Genomic DNA, 20686 nt, shown 5'->3' on the forward strand with positions numbered 1-20686 from the left:
GGGATCAAGCCAGGGGTCCCTGGAACTAACACAATCCTTTCCAGTCTATGGGACAGGAGGGGCAGCATCCCAGGAGCTGAGACAGCAGGACCATGTCACAGTGAGGCCACTCTCCACCTTCTTGGAAAGCTCATGGAGACTGGGGGGACTCCCTGACCACTGGCAGCTCTCACACATCGTGTGCACTTTTCAAAATGACCAATGGTTGAGTGCTGTGGTTTGCTTGCGGGGTGAAAATAAAACCGTGGCAGATGTATTGTTAACTCCCTCTTCCACCCCTTCCCCCTTCAGCCCCTCCCTCTCCCCTCATCCCACTAAGGACAGGCAATTGGGAGGAGGAAGAAGGACAGAGACAAGAGAGTTGGAAAAATTAAAAATGTTTTACTAATGCTACTAATATGAAATAGAGAAAATAATACAAAATATACAAAACCAATCTTGAAAGTCCCGGCAACTGCTCCGACAGATGTGGGGCCGGCACCCGAAGTACTGGGCTGGACACTGCAGCCAACCGGAGCTGGATTCAGTCTGTCACTAGCCCTCAGTTTGCAGGGACAAGTCGCAAGGTCCTCTCCCAATGCTGGCCATAAGGAAAACAGGGATGAGATCCTCGTGATCCCCCACTTTTATATGAAGTATGACGTTAATGGGATCGAATACTTTAGTTGGTCAATTTTCAGTTCACCTCCTGCTTGCACATCTTGCGAGATGCATCATTATCAGTGACCTTGCATTCCATTGCTATGTCTACCAAAATATGTATCTAACTTTCAGGAAAACTGCAGTTAGTAAGAAGACTTTAGATGACAGGGAAATTCACTAAAAGAGAAACTTGTTTCTGATAAAACCAGGACAGTGAGCAGGGTAACTAAAGGCTGTGTCCCAGAGCATGTCCACCCTGACCCCATTTCTGGGTGTCTGAAAGAGAAGGTGACAGGGTTTACCCAGGGCAGGTTGTCCCTGTCCATCCTCTTTGCTTTCTGTGAGGAAAGGACCGTGTTGCTGGATGCGGGGAGAACATTGATGGTCCGTTACCTGATGGTCCGTTACCTGAAGTCAGCAAGGCATTCAGCATCATCCCGTGCAGTATTCTTCTGTATAAGGTAGGATAAAACCCTGAGTAATCTGGTCTGACCCTGCTTTGAGCAGGAGGTTGGTCAAGACACCTCCTGAGCTCCCATCCAGCCTGAATGATGCTGTCCTTCCTTCCTCCTCATATTTTCAATTTAGAGAAATCTCTCAGGTTCCGTCTGATCACAGAAATACATCACATGAGGTGCAGGGCTGCTTTAAAAGTACCCAAACAGGCCTGACAACAACTTCTGCACTCTTTTCATTTGCCCAAACCCAAGTTCTTCTTTTTTGCTATACTCATGCCCAACTTGTTAACCCTTTCAGAGCAGGTTGCTCAAGAGGTGTCAGCATCCATGTACAGAGCCTGTACATCAGACAGATATCAAAGCCACCATTACAGACATGATGACGAAGCACTTGACAAGCTCCTTGAACCCAGGAATCAGCATGTCTTGTCTCCTGAGATGCCATTGAACACCTGAACTTTAAGTGAAGAGTATGTGAGGTTTTTTTGTGCATCCTGTCTTGTCTCCTAAGCCATGTGGTGCTTCAGGCTATGAAGAGAATCAAAACCAGCCATTTGACTGGGGTAGTTCCATTTTACATGGTGTCACGCAGGGCAGATGAAGGAGCTCAGAAGTCCAGAGTCTGCTGCACAGTTGGGACTTTTGAGAATGGAAATGCAGGTAACAGTGTTGTGTCAGTGCACACTACATAAAGATTCTGGCTTCCTTTGTGCCTTCTTGCTGACCTGGGATCTGTTCCTTGGCCTTCTTTGTCTCAAAAAGAAACTATTCTCCTATGCCACCTCCACCTCACACCAGGGAAAAAAAAGGAGAAAAGTTATGAAAGAAGCATGATTTGGGGGTAATTCTGTCCCAGAGGTGTACTCTTTATACAATAGAAAAAAAAAAAAAAAGAGAGAAAAAGCATTGTTTTAAGAACTTCTCTCAAGACAACTACTGAGGTGTAGTAGATGTTTTGAAAAGCAAGAATGACTGTTAGGAATGAAACTAAAGGCTTTTAGTTAATCATCATCATCAGTGAGAATAAGGAGTTCCCTGTTACTGTTATTAGTGGTAGTACCACTGTTCTAAAACATCCTTCAGAGCATCTCAATTTTTCCTGGGCTCCAAAGCTCAGCCTGCTCAGATTTTGGAAGGATTGCTTCAAACCCCTGTGACCCAAATCTCTACAACAGTCTTTCCTCAACAGTCTTTTACCCCAGGAAGGGTAAAACTTCCAATGTAGGCACCAAACCAGTGCCCAACCTGCCTGGATAGCCAGGAGAGCTGTGCAAAGCAACAGCCACACTCAAGGGGAGTTGGAGGTGATGGGAATTGAAATGGTTTCACCCCAAATCATAGAATCATGGCATCATAGAATCATTTAGGCTGGAAAAGACCCTTAAGAACATGGAGTCCAACCATAAATCAAACACTGCCAAGGCCACCACTAAACCATATCCCTAAGTGCCACATCTCCACATCTTTTAAATAATTCCAGGGACGGAAGCTCAAATCTTTAGCTGGCGGGACACCATTGGCTGCAGTTAGACATAAGATACTTGTCATGCCTGTGAGTTCAGACCTCGCTGGCAGAATGTCTCACAGCCCTCACTGAGGAGAGCAGGGTGCTGGGGGGATGGGAGCACGTTTCAGTTTCCCAGGTCCCAGGACAGAGCCCAAACCATCCTTCCCTTCAACTCTCCCATCCAGTTTCTTGAGATGCAAAGTTGGTGGGCCTTCTGTGGATAGTCATGTGTAAAAGGCGTGAATAATCCTTCAAGTGTTTGTGTACTTTGTCTAGGAATGCCAGTTTTTAAAGAAAAAAAAAAAGTTTAACGTGCTTACATTTAAATATCTGTAATATAGTACTCTGCGTCTGTGGTAGCCCCTCCAATGACAATTAAATAGGTATTTGCACTATAAGACCATACCTCATCCACAAGTACACATCTAAGTGGTTCAGATGAAGGCTGGTTTGGCAAAAGTCACCCTTTGTGTCCCCAGGTGCACGGACACTGCTCATGTGCCTCTGCAGAGAGTGGCAGAAGCTGGATCCCCTTCTCGGGACAGACTCCTTCCAGGAGAGACACAGACACAGGCGTAACTCATCAGGTCTTCATGGCAGTTCACTCAGCATCAGTTTTGACATATTGGTTGCTTCCTGTGACTACCCTTTCTGCACAAATGATCATAAAAAGACACCCATTTAGTAAGCCATGGTCATAAAGGGGCTGTTATGGACAAGAGAGCTCACCATGAACTCTGGGGAGAGCGAGGAAGTTTATAATAAGCACCAGGAAGAACCAAAGAGCTCAAGACCTCTTCTGAAGAGCAGGAGGCCCTGAGCAGCAGAGATTGGCCATGTGTGGTGTGGGAGAGGGTCAGGGCATGTCAGGGAGAAGCAATGAGATGGCTGATGGTTTAGTGAACCCTTACAGCCATGGCTGAGCCCAGGAATAGAAAGCAGCTGTTGTCTGCAGGTGGAGGAGGAATAGGAGCAAGATTTTCCTGGGTATATGGAAGGAAGGAAGAAAGGCCTCTCTTGGGCTAATCATATATGGCAGTGACATTTCCATCTTGTGGGCATGGCTGTGCCTGGGAGATGGGGAATGGCTGCTGCTGGGGGTGGCTGTGCTCAGGCATGGCCAATGAGGTTTCCCTGCTCTGCTCCTCTCTTACACTGCCCAGTCCTGGATGGACCTAAGGAAATATCCATGAACCTGGTGGATGCATGAACATCCTGGAGTGATGGGATATCGGATCCAAATAGAGGATTCAAGCAAGTTTGAGACTGGGACATTGAGGTGATTGGTGACCCTTGCCAGGGGTATAAAAGAAGATTGATGAGTTGTGAAGAACTCACAGGCATTTCCAACTCCACAGAAAACCAGAGCCTTGCAGCTAAAGCAAGAGCACTTGACATAAAACCCACCCCCAAAACACAAAACACTCACACTGACCCCACGAAAAGCCTTGAAAAACATTTGAGAAAAATCTACCAGGTCCCAGGGGTCAAGTCTCAGCCATTCTGGTGATAAACAAGCATCAAGGGCTGACAGGGCATCAGAGTCACCTCCACATTGCCCTCACCACCTGTAACCAGTGTCTCCAAGTCTTTCCTTCACCAGCTTCCAGGGACAGGGACCTCGACTGGTTGTTTCCTTCACAGCTGCGTCAGTGCTGGCCCTTCATGGGGTCCCAAGCACCCTCAGAAACTGGAGTTCCACTTCTACCTTTCACTTCATCAGAGGTTTGTTCATTCTTTCAGCAGCTGCAGTTCAGGATCACGGCAGCAGAGGGCTCATTAACATCCAAAATGCCCTTACAAGCCAAGGCTCTGTGCATCATTTTCCTAAAGGCTTCAAGTCTGGTCTTGATGATTAGGGAGATTTCAGGAATAGCCAAATAGAGAGCATTTCCATAATAAAGAAGAATAAATCAGTATTTCTTCTATTGTCTTTGCCCCTCTCCCTCCTCCCCGTTTCCCAAAGAGGTGGTATCTTATTGATCTGGAGCATTTTCTGACGAAGACAAAACAATATGTGTAGGAAAGTGGGTGCCTGATGCGCCATTTCAGTGAGGAGACATGCCAGGACAGCTCAAGAGGAATCACACTCCTCTGGAGCACAAGGCTGTCCTGCAAGGCTTCTCAGATTTCCTGAGTTCCTTCACCCATCAGACAGACTTCCATGTCACCACCTCTACTGGCTGCTGTCCCTCAGTATGTCAAAGTCTTCTCCTCTGGAGCCCACCAGCCTGTGCTCTGCTGCTGGCCTTCCTCCCTCCCCTCTGGTGCCTGGAATGCCACTGTTGCCTGGTCACCACAGCCAAGGTGGACACTGATGTTCACATCTCTCACCAGCTCTTCCTTGTTTCCCAGTTCGAGATCCAGGTGAGCATCACCCTTGTTGTCCCACCAGGCAGCCACGTTAAGCAGTTGGCCCAAGATCTTCTGGACTGTTGATACCCACTGCTTTCCCTGGCCAGTGAATGCCAGGGCAATTACAGTTCCCTATAGGAACCTGCTCATTTACTGGTGACTTCCTCAGGTTGCTGACAGAAGATCTTTTCCATTTCTTCCCCATGATCAAGTAGTTTGTAACACCCAACACATTGTCACCGTCTACTGGGTTTACATGGCAAAGTCTTGTAACTGGGGATGAGTGTGGGTGTGCTACAGTTGTCACCTCTCTGAGAAGACAAGAGGAGTTTGATGTCAGACAGAGCCGATATGAGCTGGCTCCAAGATGGACCCACTCCTTGCCCAGACTGAGCCACTCAGTGATGCTGGCAGCACCTCTGTGATATTGTATTTGAGAAAGGGTAAAAAATGCTGCACAACAGCAGGTGGGAGAGAGCAGGGAGGAAATGTGAGAGAAAAAACACTGCAGACACCAAGGTCATATCCCATAGGACCCAAGCAGATCCCTCAGCTGGCCAAAGCCTGCTCTCCTGAAATCCTGCTCTTTGCCTTGTTATCATCTCCCAGGAGCCTCAACTCTACTTTCCCAGCCCTGACTGTTCCACCCCTGACCATCCCTTTCTGGTTTGTAAGTGTGAAATCCCACAGGGCACCTCACCTCACTGACTCCTCAGCCACCCGTGTCAGGAAGATGTTGTCCATGAGCTCCAAAACCCTCCTGCATGGCTGGTACCTTGCAGATATTGGGATATCTTAGATTTGCCATGAGGACACTGCCTGAAAACATGAGGCTTCTTTCATTTGTCTGAAGGAGGCCTCATCTAATTCCTCTTCCTCATCAGTGAGTCAGTAGCTGATGTCCAGTCACTACAACATTGCCCATGTTGTTCTGCCCTCTCATGCTGACTCCTCAGCCTTCAGCTGACATTCTCTGTCCCCAGACAGAGCTCCACACCTTCCTGATGTTCTCCCACATGAAGAGAAACTTCCCCTCTAAGTCCAGACCTCTGGCATTATGAGTACCAGACCCCCAAGATGCCACAGTTTCTCCAGGAGGGGCTATTTGTAGTGTCCTGTAACTCCTCCTGCTGTTAACTTGGGAGAGACACCTTTATCAGGTTAAACCATCTGCATGCAAAGATTAACAGCTGAGCTAATTGTGCTTGAGAAACTTTGGAATTCACCCATCAAAGAGCTCTGAAGTTGTACAAGGAGAAGCGGCCAGTCCTGTATCGGGGCAGGAGAATAACCCCATCCATCAGGACAGAGCAGGACCTGACACGCTGAGCAGGGACCCTGAGGAGAAGGGCCTGGGCACTACAAGGGCCGCCACACAAGCCCGTGCCGCACGCTCACCATGAACAAGGCAGCTGCACACGGGGCTGCATGAGGAGGAGCGTGGGCACCCAGACACCTGGAGTTCTCATCCCATTCGCTTCAGCACTGGTGAGACCCCACACACACGGGTGTGTGCCAGTGTGCGGCTCCCAGTTTGGAGAAGCAGGGAGGAACTGGAGAGTGCAGGGCTGTGCCAAGGCAGGGGTCAGGACCTTGTGCACATGGTGTGGGATGCTGAGGGACCTGGGCTGCTCTGGCCCAGCAGCGCTGGGGAGGCTGCAGCAGTGTAGGAGTAGCCTGAGAGTGCTGGAAGGGTGGTTTCAGAGATGGTGGAGGTTTTCTTCATAGTGGGAAAGAGCATGAGAAAGAAATAATGGCACACAGTGCAGCTGGGGAGGTCCAGGCTGGAGATGAGCAGCAAGGAATGTGAGTGGAAGGGCAGTGCTGTGGTGGAGCAGGTCACCCAGAGGGAGTCTGCATCAGCCCAAGTCTTTGTGCTTCAAGGAACAGCTGGGGAGGATGGAGAGAGATCAGCAAAGGAAGGAAGATGCTCAGACAAGAGCAAGGTGGGCAGCAGGGGGGATGTCTCCAGCCTGCAGGGAAAGAGGTGCAGGGGATGCCACAGCATAGGACAGGCTGTCGTGGAGATGATCAAGGGATGTAAAGAGGTTTAAAGCCCCCAACAGACATGAGCCCCTTCTCCCCTTGGCTATGGCTGTTGTCTCCACCTCTGATGCCTGTGAGGAGACACCTTGTCCTTACAGCACAGGGGCCTCATGGCCTCCTTGTCCCCAGCCAGGAACCTGGGAGGTGTGGGACCATAGTCCTGCCCTTGGCCTTGCACAGCCCCACATCACACTGTCCCAGGAAGGGCCCTGGGCAACGTGGGAGGGACAGGATCTGCCTTCCCAGGGCTGGGGGTCAGGGCTTGGCCCTTTGGTTAATGAAACACATCCAGGTTTACTGATCATCAGAGAGACCTTCACCTTGCTTGTCCTGACCTGTCATCTCTGCCTCCAGTTTTCTTCTCTAACCAGATCCTGGGGTCAGTTCCTCAGTAGTGTTCCTCAGTGGGACCCAGTAACATTACAAGAAACTTTGGAGTTTGAATCTGACTTGGACTTCTTGAGAGGTTTCTTCAGCTTCCTCCAGGGTCTGAAGTTCATGGCCTCAGCAGCAAACCCACCAGAGGGATCATTAAAGCGCCTTGGGCTGCTCCTGTGCTGCTGAGCTGGGCTGGGCTCCTGGGACACAGGGAGCTCATGGCAAGCGGCAGCGCTGCAGAGAGACAGCTCTGCCCAGGAGCAGCTCCTCTGCAAAGTGCAGCAGGGCTGAGGGCTCTGCCTGGGGATCTCAGGGAGACCAGCAAGGCAGAGAGAGATGAAAGGTGGTCAGGATGGGGAGGATGACTGAGAGCTCACTGGAGGAGAAATCTTTGCAGCCCTTGCCACGGTAAGTCTCTGGGTGCAGGGCAATGCAGCTGCAGCTCCTGGAGGCATCTCCTCAAGTTAGCACAGGCACAGCTTGAGTGATCTGTAAGGAGGGGGCTCTTGTCAGGCAATTTTGAACAGCTGTGTAGCTGGGTGAGCACCCAGGGGTGCCCAGGGCTGTCCTGCAGAGCAGGGTCCCTGCACCCCAGGGCTGTGCCGGGGCAGGGACTCTGCCGCCTGCCAGGGTCAGCGCTCAGCCTGCCCGGGGAGATCCCCACGGGGCTGTGGGGAGAAGCTGTGGGGGGAAGGAGCGACCCCTATCAAGGCAGGAAAGGTGCTTCTGCTGTTGAGGGGGTGCTGTGTGGGTCAGGGCTGCTCACAGCTGCAGATCACCCCCAGGATTTTTCCAAGTGGATGCCTCAAGCAGAAGATCAATGCAAGGATTACCAGACAGATAGGGAGCTTTCCTGAGCCTTTCTTTTCAGTTTCCTATCTGAAGCGGTGAGGGGTACAGGAAAAGAGAAAAGGAAAATGAGCCCTCCTGCTTAAAAAAGTCACTGAGACTCCTGAACTGCAACTTTAAGTGATGGGTATGTCTGCCAGAAGCCTCATAACATCCCTTCAGCCGCTGGTCTGCCTGTGCACAGCACCAGCATCACATCTGCTGAACCCGTCAGCCTTAGTCTGACCTGTTTTCCAGCCTGCAAACAGGAAGATGCCCCCAGGCAGTGCCCTGTGAACAGGCAGGATCTGTAGGGCCAGGGTGAGGGCACAGAGGGTGGGATGGTCTGTGAGTGCTGACAGGGAAGAGACATGGACAGGGAAACACCGCCCAGGGGGAGAATGTCCAGGCAGCAGGGAAATGATCAGAAATGAGAGGAAACTAAACCTGGAATTGTTATGGAGGGAGAACACAGAAAACTGCGTATGATCCCCTGCAGTGCAGATCCCTCCTGTGAGCAGCCCCCTCGCCTCCTCTCCCACCCAGCAAAGCCTCTGCCCTCAGGGCCGGGGGCTCCAAGGCATGAAGCAGCTCCTGTGCAGCCAGAGCTCCAGTTCCCTCTGCAGAGCACAGGGGCTGAGAGCAGCTGCCCGGCAATGCTGGTGTGTGGGAGGTGGCTGCACAGCTGGGGAAGGGTGACGCTGTCTGAGTGCCCGGCTGCCTCTGCCCTGGCCTCTCTCACACCCACCCTCACCGCAGTTTCCTTCTTGCTCCACTGCTCTGGGTCACTGCTGTTGTGATCTGGTTCTTGCTGTCAGGCTCTCTGGGGATGGGAGTTTCAGCTGCAGAGTCACAGCCTGATCTTGTGGGTCCTTTCCTGCAGCTGTGTCCATGGGAACACGTGTCCCAGCTTTGCTCTGCCCTGTGGGGCTGTGGGCAATGCAGTGTGTGGGGCTGGGGAATGAGCTGAGTCTCTCTGAATCAAATGCCATCATTAGGACACTTGGATATCTCCTGGGAGTTTCCTTAGAAGCTCTGAACTACCCTCCAGGATGCAAACCTGTCCTACAGCATCTGTTTGTTATGTGAAAGCCCCATGGAGGAGCACAGAGATGCTGTGACAGAAAAATGCTGTTGGGTTTGTGAAATCACTGGTTTCCGGGATAAACCTGGGATACTGAAACCTTAGGAGAGGGTGAGACATGTTGTGGTCTGAGGTGGGTCCCTCTGCTTTCAGCAGTGCCTGGTGGCTTTTCATGGTAACATGGCAGTGTGATAACCGTCTCAGAAAGGTGCCAGCCCAGGGCAGCTGGAGCAAGACAGAGGGACAGAGCAGCTGCCCTCACTCTGCACTGACCCACAGGCATCCTCTGGTCTCGCAGGACTCACTCTGTTCTCCCTGAGTGCAGCAGAAATGCTGAGGGTTTCTGACACCCAACAACACTCCCCGGGTTAGGAGGGGAGAAGGAGCTGTAGAAACGCCAAACCTCTCAAACTCAGTTTCTCAGGCTTGCGGGTACAGATGCTGACAGTCCCTTCTGCACCAGGAGCGGTTCTATCTGACAAAGCTGAACCCCAGGACTGGCCCCTGCCCCACCCCATCACACAGGGTCAGGCTGACTCCTCAAGAGCCCCTGGGCAGAGACCCTGCTCTTCATTGCACACTCATCAAGCACCGACGAGGGCTCCAGCCAGGATGTTCTCATGGAAAAAAGGGTCTCTTTCTGGGAGGGTCTGTGGGAAATGGCTTTGTTTCTTCCCGGAGAAGTCTCATCTAAACCGTCACTGTCTTTTCCTCCTTGCACAGGTCCTCATGCCCACAGGCAGCAAATGTCCAACAGCAGCTCCATCAGCCAGTTCCTCCTCCTGGCGTTCACAGACACACAGGAGCTGCAGCTCTTGCACTTCTGGCTCTTCCTGGGCATCTACCTGGCTGCCCTCCTGGGCAACGGCCTCATCATCACCACCATAGCCTGTGACCAGCACCTCCACACCCCCATGTACTTCTTCCTGCTCAACCTCGCCCTCCTCGACCTGGGCTCCATCTCCACCATTGTCCCCAAGTCCATGGCCAATTCCCTCTGGGACATCAGGGCTATCTCATATATAGGATGTGCTGCACAGATGCTTTTGTTTCTCTTTTTCATTTCAGCAGAATATTTTCTTCTCACTGTCATGTCCTACGACTGCTACGTTGCCATCTGCAAACCCCTGCACTACGGGACCCTCCTGGGCAGCAGAGCTTGTGTCCACATGGCAGCAGCTGCCTGGGCCACTGGGTTTCTCTATGCTCTGCTGCACATGACTAATACATTTTCACTGCCACTGTGCAAGGGCAATGCCCTGGACCAGTTCTTCTGTGAAATCCCACAGTTCCTCAAGCTCTCCTGCTCAGACTTCTACCTCAGGGAACTTGGGCTTCTTGTGGTTAGTGTCTGTTTAGGATTTGGGTGTTTTGTGTTCATTGTGGTGTCCTATGTGCAGATCTTGAGGGCCGTGCTGAGGATCCCCTCTGAGCAGGGACGGCACAAAGCCTTTTCCACGTGCCTCCCTCACCTGGCCGTGGTCTCCCTGTTTGTCAGCACTGCCTTCTTTTCCCACCTGAAGCCCCCCTCCATCTCCTCCCCATCCCTGGACCTGGTGGTGTCTGTTCTGTACTCAGTGGTGCCTCCAGCAGTGAACCCCCTCATCTACAGCATGAGGAACCAGGAGCTCAAGGATGCCTTGTGGAAACTCATATCTAAGTGTTTTCTGAAGCAATAAAATGTACATCTGCTTCTACATAGCAGTTTTAATGTAACTAGTTACAGGACCAGCCTCTCATCTGTATTTTATGTTGTTATTGGTGGGGGTTTTTTATTGCGATAATGTTGTCATCCCCTTTCTTATTCACTGACTGCTTTTCTTTTATAACCACTGGCTATGTAAATGAGGAGCCATTATCTGTGTGTATGTAAACAAATACACACAGTCCTTTTTCGCTAAGGACAGGCGATTTTGAGAGGAAAGGAAAAGAAGGACAGAGAGAAGAGAGCTGGAAAGTTTGAAAACATTTTACTAACTTAACTAAATAAATGTAGAGAACAGTAAAGCAGAACAAATATTATAGAACCAGTCTTGCAATTCTCAGCAGCAAGTCCGGCAGGATCCTTCAGCCAACCGGAACTAGATTCAGTCTGTCACGAGGCCTCAGCTTGCAGGGACGGCAGAAAAGAAAGCAGAGACGAAGCAAAGCAGCAGAAGACCCAGCAGAAGAGAGAGAGAGTCCTTCTGGTCTTCACCTTTTATACCCAGGAAGTCGTGAATGGGATGGAATACTCCAATTGGTCAATTCATGGTCATCTGACTCAGACCACCTCCTCTTGTTGCTCCCCCCAATGACCCAGGACATTCCACCCCTTATAACATACGATTCATGGCATATTTAAACCTCATCAACACAATCTAATTAATACAATCTATCAATGCGATCTAATTAATTACAACAACTATATACATATATATATGCAGGTGTAGCTCATAATTCTCTTAGTCCATGGACCATCCTTTGGAAAAGCTCATTTAAGTTCACTTATCACACATTCAGTACATCTCATGGCCACTGTTTGTGGGTTAAAGACATCAACTTTGAAGAAGCTGGAGGCACCACTCGAAGAAACTAGCTCTGGTTCCATCACCACTGTCTTCATCTGAAAGACACTTATTAGGCACTGTTAGTATGGAAATTAACATCATGCAGTCCAGCCTTGACTATTTTCACCTAAAATCAAATCCCCTTGAGGTACACATTGAACTTCCCCATCTTGAAGCATCACCCACCAGGTGCTAGCAGGACCTTGGGCAAAAACAATCCCACGAATGGGCTCGCCTTTGCCTGAGGTAGGAGTGACCCAAACTGCCTTCCCTAACATATTTTTCATGTGTACTACAGGGACTTTATCTCCTTCTACAGTACGGAGAATTTCTGATTGTGCAGGCCCAGCTCGATGAGTTGATCCTCTAGTGTTGACCAACCAAGTGGCTTTTGCTAAATATGAATCCCAGTTTTTAAAGGTTCCACCACCCAGTGCCTTTAGTGTAGTTTTTAACAAACCATTGTACCTTTCAATTTTCCCAGAAGCTGGTGCATGATATGGAATGTGATATACCCACTCAATACCATGTTCTTTGGCCCAGTTGTCTACAAGACTGTTTTTGAAATGAGTACCATAGTTGGATTCAATTCTTTCTGGTGTACCATGTCGCCAAAGGACTTGCTTTTCAAGGCCCAAGATCGTATTTCGGGCTGTAGCATGTGGTACCCCATATGTTTCCAGCCATCCGGTGGTTGCTTCTACCGTTGTAAGTACATACCGCTTACCCTGACGAGTTTGTGGAAGTGTAATATAATCAATCTGCCAAGCCTGTTTTTAGAAAACTAAGGACCTGGCGCCTGACCCCAGCCGGGGGGAGGGCTGAGAGTCATCAGACTGTGAATCCTTAATGTAAAACAAAGTCTCTTTGAAATAACCCTGGAATGCAAATCGATTACTGTATTTAAAAAGTTAAGCTAGGGGGAAGGGTAACATAAGAGCCAGGAATCCCTATTTTAAATAAATCAATAAGGGGAGGGGTTTATTATAACTAGATGACTGAGACAGGTAAACTGAGGCAGTCTGTAAACCTTCCAGTACCCAACCACGCGATCCAATACGTCCTCACCAACCACCGCTCTCCTTTCCACCCGTTGATGTAACACACACACAGTTGCCCTCAGTCCATGGGCCACCACCGCCGACCGTGTCCGACCATTGTGGCCCCTGCTGTACTGTGGGCCACAGCCCCCACCGTGGGGCAGAGGCCCCACCAGACCCAGCACCCGCCATCCTGACAGGGGCTGAAGAGGCCCCAGCCTCTAAGAAGCTCCATCTCTGCTCTGCCTCATGGATGGTGGGAAATGCCCCGTGGCACTGGTTACAGCAATGGCAGCGGAGCCATTGGCAGCGCAGAGCCCAGCGCATCGGGGCTGCTGAATCCTGGTGAGATATCGCTGCCCAGCTAGAGAACATGCCTGAGAGTGCACCACGTAGAAGCTTACGTGCCCAAGAGTCGGTCCACTGAAGAACCCGATCTGAAAAACCAGTGGGGGGATCGAGCTGCTGAGATTAAAGTGTCTGAGGTAGATTTGCATTGGCAAGATGAAGGTGAATTATTGATGGCCCATTGGGCCCACGATGCCTAAGGTCATTGAGGAAGGCATGCAACATATGGATGGGCTCGTGATCGAGGCATGGACTCGACCATGGACGCTGTTGCGCGGGTTATTCATCATTGTGGAACGTGCGCTACCATCAAGCAAGCCAAGCGGTCAAAGCCTGTGTGGTATGGGGGGCGATGATTAAAGTGTAAACATGAGGAGTCCTGCCAAATTGACTATATCACACTGCCCCAAATCTGCCACGGCAAGAGCTCTGTGCTTACAATGGTGGAAGCCACCACCGGCTGGCTGGAAACATCTGCCGTGCCCCACGCCAGTGCCTGCAACACTGTCCTGGGCCTTGACAAGCAAGTTCTGTGGCGTCATGGTATTGCCGGGGAGTAATTTAGGGTTCTGCTCACTGCAGAGCAACGTTTAGATTTCTTAAAGACAAGTGCAACTTCAAGAATTTGGTGGCAGGTTCACTCTGTTATTTACTTGCATGGGGGAAATACGCCAAGCCAAATGCTGCTGACCTTCTCTCCAGGTGCCTGTACCCGTTCACGAAGCAAACTTCCAGGATTCTTGCCTCCCCGATAACCGTTCACTCTGGAGTCTGTGTCCTGGAGCTCCGAAGACAAACTCTCAGGCGAGGCCTGTATCCGTCACAGTGCAAACTCTCAGGATTCTTTTCTCCCTGATAACTGTTCGCTCCAGAGTCTGTATTTTCAAGCTCTGAAGGCAAACTTTCAGGGGAGGCCTGCACCCATTTGCAAAAGCGAACTTTCAGGCATTCCCTTCCTGATAACCGTTCACTCTGGAGTCCACGTTTAAAGCTCCAGTGGCAAACTTTCAGGCGAGGGCTGATAACCATATGCAGAGCAGACTTCCAGGAGACAAAATTCTTACAAAAAAATAAAAAAGTTAATGGAATAGAACAGCAGGAGGGCTGGCTCAAGCTGGGTACCTGTGCAGAGGTCCCACCCGAGCATAGGAAACCATAGGCTTTTCTATGTCTACAGACCATTCATACCATGATTCGGTCCAATAGCAATGTTTCACATTTGGATCTTCTTGCTTCTCATTGGATCTTCTTCTCTGATTCCACGTGGGCCTTTGTTTTTTTCAGCTGTAGACAATGTTTAGTTGAGGTGCGGAAATGACCTTACAACCTTTGAGATTGTAAAGAAGGTATGTATTTACAATACTGGACACACGGGGGATTAATTCCACCTAAAACGTGTGCAAATTTCCAGTAGCTGTGAGCTTGGTTAAATGCTGTAAAGTGTTACATATTCATGAAAGTTCTAGGAACCCCTATACATATTCGTAACCTGTCCCCGAGAAGGCAGTACTTATTACAATGAGTTCCGGGAAATCATTTCCACAGTCTCCACCTTCGGCCCCTCCTGGTTGTGCCTGCACAGTGATGGTGAACCAGCGTCTTCTTCTCCGTACACCTTCACCTTTGGCTTGGTGTGCTGAGTTGGCTGGGACTCAAACTGCTGAGTTGGTTAGACCTGGCGTATCTCCTGTCCTGTGCCCAAGTTTCTATTATCTAGTTCACCCAAGGATGCACCAAGGATGCACCCAAAGTTTTTTATCTTTGCAAGGCCTGTGAAGTCATCAGCGGACTCTTGTTTCTCTTACAAGAAGTTACAGAAAGCTAAGTAAGGCTAGGCAATTGTGATGTGGGTTAAGGGTTAGCTCTCTAAGTGGTAGCTCCTTAGTTCTTTAAGTGTTAGTTAGTTAATTCCCTGTACCATATCGTCCATAACCTTGCAGGTACTGTTTTGTCTGAATAAATCCTTTCTTCTCAGCAAAGGGCAAAATAGGCCCCATCTTCTAAGCGTTCAGTGTAGTTTGTAGTTGCTTTTGGTAAATATGAGCAGAACTTTACAGCTTAAAATTTTAGCAAATCCAGCTTACCAAGTAACATGAAGCAAAGAGTATATTAAAAATCATACAACCTTATGTCCCTAAATAATTCATTATGTTTAGTGTGCATCTACTTAAGCTAAATGATTAATATTAAACTTAAATTGGGCTCATCCACTGACCCGTGAGTAGTAAAACCACTGCCACACAGCTCACTTATTTAGCAGGGAGAGCTCAAAGTGGGCTCATCCAGGCTGTCGTATTTCTAGAATGAAGTGGTTGACTCGTAGTCAAATTGCATAGAGTAGGAAAAGTCTGCACGAGACTCCATGTGCCCACAAGCCACCGGCGTTCAGTTGCCGTTCTGATTCCTCGTGGGTCTCCTGACGGGACAGGGTGCGAGCACGGAGCTGGCGAGAGCCCCCGAGCGTAGCCCACGTCTGTCAGAGAATTAGAGAATCTTTTTGGTTGGAAGCGACCCTTAAGATCATCGAGTCCAGCCATATCCTAGCTCTAGCTGCCCCTGGCAGACTCCCCTCTGCCCCTGGCAGACTTGTGCTGAAGACTGCTCGAGTGCGGCCCACATCTTTCCCGGCTGCCCCCGGCAGACCCCCGGCATTTCACCAAAGCTTCCCCCTTCCCCACCTATAATTCTTTGCTATGACCCAAGAGATGGCAGAGAAACACCTCAGCACCCCCAGGGTGGCCCTGGAGGAGGACAGGGCTCCCCAGGGGAGCAGATCTCCAGCAGAGCCCCACGAGCTGTGCATGGCCCAGCAACTGGAGATGGGTGAGTGAGGGGCCCTGATTGTCTGGGCAGGGCAGGGACCAGCAATTGCTCCCTGCTTGACACCAGGATCATATTTCCCCACACGCTGGCAGGAGCTTCCCACGGGTGGTGGTTGTGATGCTGCCTGAAGTCCAGGGCTGCTCCGAGCTGGGAGCCGGCCCCAGCACAGCCTCTGCGGGCAGACGGGACCCAGCTCCTGCCCCAGGGCACGGGCAGCGAGAGGCAGCTGGGCCAGTAGGAGGCAGCCGTGCTGTGGGATGGGGACTTTTGCTGCCCATCTGAAGCATGTTCTTCACCCGCTGCACTGGGGGCTTTCCCCGTCCTGCCTGGTTCCAGCATCACAGCCCGTCTGCCGGGAACCCTCCAGCCCTGACATGCACGGGAAGACTGTGCCAGGGCAGCGGGCGCTGGGCTGGACGGAGGGCAGAGCTCCTTCCTCTGCTCTCTCCTGCCTGCAAACCCCCTCTGCAGCCCTCCCTGCTCTCCTCCTTTATTAGATGCCAGCTCTTTACCCGTGTGCGAGTTGGAACCGGAACACGTGGCCTCCATCGTGTCCTTTGTCGGCAGCACAGAAAAGGTAACCGCGGCCATTCGGAAGGTGGCTGTGCCAGTGTCTGCTGACAGCGGCTCTGCCGCGGGGCTGCTGGAGAGCGCTGGCTGGGCAGAGCTGCTGCTCCCAGGTCTCTAATCGGCACTGCACCCCCATGCTGCGGTGCCGCTGGCCGTGTGTCCCCATCTCATGCTCCCTGTTTGTCTCTCTGTCCCCTGGCTGCCAGGATGAGGAACAGAAGACGGAGTTCCTTAAATGCATCGCCATGATCTTCAGAGCTGCAACATACAACGACTTGTCCCAGGGCCTAGATCTCTTCCGCCAGAGATACGAGCTGGCAGAGGATACCAAGGTGAGGGATAAACGGCGGCTCTGGGGAACTGGGCAATGGCCCCGGCACCCTGTGAGGACAGCGTTGGGCAGGGCCGGGGGCTGGTGGCACTGGGTGCCGGCAGCTGCCAGGTCCCATCCCGGCTGTGCTCTGCAGGTGCTGCTGGAAGAGGAGCCCAGGGACCAACTGCCCACAGTGGTGCGGCGGATTGCCATGTTTGCCATGGCCGAGATCAGGTACCTGTCCATCCCTCCTGGGGACTCCAGCTCCAGAGCGCCGTGTCCACCTGTACGAGGCCTCCAGGCACCGCCCCCAGCACCAGTGTCCGACTGGCCCCTCTCTCTTTGTAGCTTCGTGGAGGAGGTGCTGCAAGGCAAAGACATGAGCCTCATCCAGGCCTGCTTCTCCAGCGCCTTCTTGCTTCCTCCAAAAGAGGAAATGAGGGACCTGAAAGCTTACCTCTACTTCATGGTAAGTGCTGGCTGAGCTACAGGAGCCCCGGTCCCTCTGGGCTGCTCCCTGGTCACCCCGTGCTGCGCTATGACCAGAGATCCAAGGCAGGCTTTACTTTCCCACTGTCGTCCCTTCGCCCCGTCCCTGTGGGCCTGGCCACGTCCAGTGCCACGGGCTGCTCTGCCGGCAGCAGATTGCCCCTGGGTCTCTGCCAGGCACAGCAAAGCAGCACAGGAGTCCTCCCTTGGTGCTGGGAGTTCAGATCAGTCTCCTGGGGGGAGAAGGACGGCAGGAAACATGGCCACAACTCGTTGTCTTCCTTGCAGACCATCAAGGCTGTGGACAGCATGCTTGTGGCGTTGGTGCTCCACTCTCCTGCCTCTGAAGTCAGCGAGAAGATGCAGGATATCTTCCAGGTCTGGCGTGTGCAAAGAGTGGGCTTCACAGGGGCTGTTCATCACCCTGGGGGACGGGGTGTCCACTCTGGAGTGGACAGTCCCACCCCGTGCCGTGCAGAGAGAGCGCACTGCCGGGAGGGTGCCCACCGCCCCGGGGAACCAGGGGCTGCCCACCAGGCTCTTCCGCAGCACGGTGGCCACAGAGGGTGGCACCTGCCTTCCTGCCTGGCCACAGGGCTGGCCTGGGGCGTTTGTCCCAAGTCTGCCAGGGGCCCGAGGGCAGGAACCCCACTACAGGCTTCGCGCCAGATCAGAGGAAGCCTTAATGGACTGGGCCAGCCCAACCCTGGACTTGAGCAGTGCTGCTTCTGCTGGAGCGGCGGCTGCTCCCAGGGCTCACCAGCACCTTCTCTCTTCCTAGATGCTCTTGACCTTCACCACCTCTGAGAGGGCATCTGTGCGGGAGAGGGCCGTGGGCAGGATGAGGGTGCTGAGCTTCTTGCTGGCCAACTACTCCTCACTGAAGGTAAGGACCAGGCACCCCCCGCTCTGCCAGGACCCAGCTCTGCCCCAGTCCTGTGTCGGCTGGGACTGCCCAAGGAGCACGGGGAGAGCCCAGGTCTGGTAGCTCTGCCCACGTGGAGCTGTTCTGGGAGATGGGGTCTGCAGGGCCCTGCAAAGCTCTGACCCCCCTTGATCCAGGCCTGGGCACATTCTCGGGTTCAGGGCTTTGGCCCCAGATGCTCTCAGCCCTTCTGCTCTTCCTTTGCCCTTCCCCAGACTGATCCAAATGAGGACAGAAAGGATTCCTGTGCTGAGATCCAGATGCCAAGCCTCGGACAGCTGCTAGGACATCTCCTCCTATTCCTGTCATTCAAGGAAGAAGAGACCAGCTGTTTGGCTTTGGACACTCTTTGTTTCCTCTTCCAATTCAAGCATCAGCAACACTGTAAGAGAAGCTGTGGTGGGATAGATCCCTCTGCACACCCACATCACCCAGTACCTCTGCTGGTCTTCCTGAGTTTTGTGATGGAGCCCTCTCCTGCTTGCTGGAGGCAACACCATGTCGCCAGCACTGCCCCTCCTCTGCTCCTGACCCGCAGCACTCCAGCCATGCGAGCTGTCCCCCATGTCACCATTATTCCAGCAATGGGGGACTGAACTGTGGGACTGCATGTAGAGCTCTAGGGCCTTGGAGTTTCCAGGGCCAGGAGCATTCACACACAGACACTGGAGGAGGGTCAGCCTTTCCATGGCACTGCTCTCCACCACCTCCTCCCCTGACTGTTGGTCATAACTTCCCTCCTCGCCCATTCCACGTTCAAAGCTCTTTCCAGTACTGGGGAAGCTGCTGTGTCTTACCAACTGTTCTGTGTTTCCCTGCTTTCTAGGCACGACACTGCCAGAGGAGAATGGACAGCTCCAAGAGGACTGGGAAGCCAAGACCACCTCCTTGTCCTCTTCACCCAGCGCTACTCACATTACCGAGGTAATGAGCACCCCGCCCCGCCTTGCTGGCACTCTTGGCTGTGGCATCAGCGGGGGACTTGTGAGAGCAAAGGTCTCCACAATCAGCGGGGCTGGCGTGACCTCCCTGTCCCTGCTGAGAAGGTTCCTGCTGTCCCCGAGCAGGGGCGATACGAGGGCTGCTCTCCAGTATCCCAGCAGAACTCCAGTCCTCCCGGCCACCAGCAAGCCCTGGTTCAGGGCAGGGCCAGCACCCTGTGCCCATGAGCTCAACCCTCCTCCCTCACCCCGGGGCCTCTCTTTTCATCCTCCCCGTCCAGTCACTGCTACCACTGCTGCCAGCTTTGCTGCGGGCACTGCCGCCAGCACTGCCGGGCGTCTCTGCAGGGCTGCTGGCGCTGCCCGGCTCAGCAGCAGCATCAGGGCACTCGGTGTGACATGGCTTCACTGCCTCCCTTCCTCCCTTAGCTCTTTGCAGAATACCTCCAGCCTGCTGAGAGAGCAGACATGGTCCTGGTGTTCATCGAGGCAATGACAGACTCCGGCACCTTAGACAAGGAGGCGGCCAGAAACATGCTGGACACAGTCAAGGGAAACTCCACATTCTGGCTGGTGGATGTAAGTGGCCTGTGGCTGGATTGCCCTGCCCTTCGGACCTGTCAGGCCTTGTTCCTCCCACCATCCCTCTCTTCCTCTCAAATCCCAGTGTCTTGGGAAAGTGAAGCCACGTGAAGGCGGCAGAGAGGGATGGGAAGGGCAGCTGAAAACATGGCTGCACTCCAGTGGCAGCACCATCCTCACCTGTGTCCCCTCCAGGTGCCAAAGATCATGAGCTGCATCCACAAAAGCCTGGGGTGCATCAACACAACACTAGCCCGGCGGAGTGTGGAGTCCCTAATTGTCCAGATGGCTGACAAATTCCCTGGGGAGGTGGTCTCGACGCTGCTGACAATCGCACCACCAGGAGACAGGTACTGGCCCCAAAAGCCATGAGGGTTTGTTCCCTGTGGGGAGAGGAGCCCAGAGACACTCTGGCTGCCAGAGCCAAGGAATCCTGCAGGACACCCCCAAGGAGCAGGACCCTCCATCCCACCACAGTTTCCAGCCCTGGGGTCAGCCAGGCACGCAGCAGCCACAGCTGAGCAAGCCAGCCCAGAGCCCCCCACCACGCTCTGCCAGCCCCACGGGAGCAGCAGCTCAGCCCTCTGCTGCTGCCCAGGGCATCCCAACCGTCCTGCAGCGCTGAGCCCGGCCACGCTGCTGTGGCCGAGGCTGCCCTGCCGACAGAGTGCTCTGGCTTGCAGCGCTGCCCTGGCACTGTGGGAGGTGATGTTCTCCGTGCCTCAGACCCTGCAGAATGTTTTGAAGGAGCTGCACATCCAACTCCAGGACCGGCACTATGGGGTCTTACATACACGCTGGGAGGACA

Source organism: Caloenas nicobarica, chromosome 28 (assembly GCF_036013445.1).
Source record: "Caloenas nicobarica isolate bCalNic1 chromosome 28, bCalNic1.hap1, whole genome shotgun sequence".
NCBI classification, from domain to species: domain Eukaryota; kingdom Metazoa; phylum Chordata; class Aves; order Columbiformes; family Columbidae; genus Caloenas; species Caloenas nicobarica.